Source organism: Gavialis gangeticus, unplaced genomic scaffold (assembly GCF_001723915.1).
Source record: "Gavialis gangeticus isolate Ggan-Ray unplaced genomic scaffold, GavGan_comp1, whole genome shotgun sequence".
Taxonomy (NCBI): Eukaryota; Metazoa; Chordata; order Crocodylia; family Gavialidae; genus Gavialis; species Gavialis gangeticus.
The window spans coordinates 120,291,756-120,294,301 of NW_017729024.1; the positions used below are offsets into that span (position 1 = coordinate 120,291,756).

At 49.5% G+C, this 2,546-nt stretch overlaps 1 long non-coding RNA gene across 1 annotated transcript in view; it reads left to right on the forward strand.

Moving 5' to 3' along the window:
• The window catches only part of LOC109297663, a 17,877-nt gene that overhangs the window by 8,675 nt on the left and 6,656 nt on the right, over window positions 1–2,546 (forward strand). Inside the window, exon 2 of the long non-coding RNA XR_002097377.1 lies at window positions 1,217–1,219. This is a non-coding gene — a long non-coding RNA (uncharacterized LOC109297663). The remainder of the gene's footprint in view (window positions 1–1,216; window positions 1,220–2,546) is intronic.

Here is a 2,546-nt window from a genome sequence, read left to right on the forward strand (position 1 = left end):
GCCGGGCCGGGCTCCGGCGAGTCAGCGCACGTCAGCGCGCGGGGCCGGGCCTCCCGGGACAGGAGGAGGAGCCCGGCGCAGGGCGGCACCAGGAGCGGGAGGCTCCCGGCGAAGCGGAGCGGAGCGTCCGGGCCGAGCCGAGCCGCTCCCCTCAGCGCAGACCCAGCTCCAGGCTCCCGCTCCTCGCCCGGCCTTGGCCGAGACCGGGTGGCCTCAACGGGGGCTTTCCCGCCAAGCCCTCTTCACAGGGCTGCTCACTCCCCACCCCCCGCAAGGGGCAGAAGTTGGTCCCTTGCCCTATTATTCCTGGTCCCCAGTTTCTTTTTCAAAGCTAATCTTTACCCAGTTCAGGATTCTTTGGGAGAGCGCCCCCGGGGGCAGAGAAGGGCCGATTGGGGGCAGTGGCGATGAGTAGAGCCAGGCTGGTGCATGAAAACTGAGCTCCAGGTCAGGCACTGCCCTGCCCTGCCCAGAATTCTCCAAAGAAGTGGTGGAGACATGTGGTTTGGGGTGACCTGAAAAGTATTTTCCCAGTCTAATCTCAGCTCTTTATTCAGGGCTCTATACTTGATACATGTTATTATTTTGCATTTTTTATTAGTAAATACACATTTTGGATGAAATTCTAACACTTTAACATGTCTAATTCATTACTAACAACCTTTAAGTGTGTAAAGATTAGCTTTGATAAAGTGACTGGGAATAAGGAACCAACTGCAGCCTCATCCCGCTACTGCCAAGTGCCTGCCTTTGAGGACAGTGAAATGCGCCTCTGAGGCAGCAAATCTCAGCCTAGGCACCCTGTCAGCCTGGGGGACCTTGAAGATCCTTTGCAGGGTGATGCTCAATGTCCACAGCATGAGACGTGCCAGCCTGATTCACGAGATAAACCCAGAGGTTCCAAACCGTGGTTTTAGTTTTTTAGGAGCTCTTTGCAACACAAAACCTGCTCTGGCATTTTTTTGCAGTCAAAAACCAGAGCAAACACTAAGAGCTAGCATTTTCTGAGGTGTGTTGCAAGTCATCTAGTCCAACCTCTGCCTGACGCAGGATCGTCCCTATCCAAACCATCATCTAAACAATACCATTAACTGACACAGCATAGACCTAGCAAATCATACAAATCATCATACAAATACCTAACCTGCCACTGGTAAAGCAGGAGAACATCCAGCTTCTGTGAAATGTCAATATAGGCTGAAGAGATCTCAGGGAGAGGGTCATTGGGGTGCCATGAGTCCATCCAGGGGTGCCTTAAACCTAAAAAAAGGTGAGAATCATCACCCTAAACATTTCATTTTGCTGATAGCATCTGAGGCCCTTTCAGAGACCTCGGAGTTGGGTTCCTGCTCTTCCACCCTTCTCACTTCTGGTGCTCAAAATCCACTCCAGCCCCAGGCAGGGCTAAATGCTCCTTCCTTCTGATAAGCTGTTTGGCCTCACAAGGTATGCAAGCCTGGGACAGGGCATCCGGGATTAATCTTCAGAAGATTCTTCTCCATTTTGTTTACAGTGAATCACCACAGATCACCCATAGCTTCACTGTGAGGTGAACTAAGACAGACAGAGGACAGGGTAGGCTTCACCTTTCTTTTACCTTGTGGTAGAAGTAATGTTCTTTCTTCATGGTATTTTCTGATCACTGTTGCTCACGTATGCTACCACAAAGGAAAAATACACCTTGTTAGTACTGAGGCCTGAGAGTCCTGGCCAAGCTACGTGTGCTTACCATAGTGTTTACAGGCTGCCCAAATGTAGGTTGTGCTTTAATTTTTGTATTATGTGACTTTTTCTCCCCCTTTATTTTCAGTCTCCTGCCAATTTAACTTGTTTTATTTAAGAGATATGGAATTGGGAGTACAAAAAAAAGGTTTAGGATCAAGCATCCACAGTTATCCTCACAGAGGAAAAAACTTTACTAAGCTCAAGTGGAAGATGTAATAGTCCAACAATTGTTGTTAAAGCCAAGATCAAAAGAAAAGTAACAGCATAGCATTCTCTCCAAACAAGGCAATTAAAACAACAGTGTCATGAGTAAATGAAGAGTTTGGGTATTTACACATTTTGTAGCACACCAAACATTATGAAGCATGCTGGAAAGGCAGGTGTCAGGTCTTCTGGCAGGGGAGGGAGAGGGGGAAGAGGGAGAGCTGTAAGCTCCCACTGCCCCAAACATAGACGCACCCTCTTTCCTGTCAGCAGTGAGTCTTCTGCTGCTAGTGGGAGCAAGGAGGTGGTAGCAGTGCCTGCATCACTAACCAGCAGCAGCGTGACATTCTCCACCCCAATTTCAGTTCCTAGCATGAGCCTTCCAGTGCCAGAGGAGGAGCTGGATGTGGAAGCAGAGAAGCTGAGGGTCATGAACCAGCACGGGTTCATTGGCGGCAGGTCCTGTCAGACCAACCTGGTGGCCTTTTACGACCAGGTCACTAAATCATTGGATGCAGGGGTGGCAGTGGATATAGTTTTCCTAGACTTCAGGAAGGCTTTTGATACTGTCTCTCACCCCATTCTCATTAGGAAGCTGGGGGACTGTGGCGTAGACA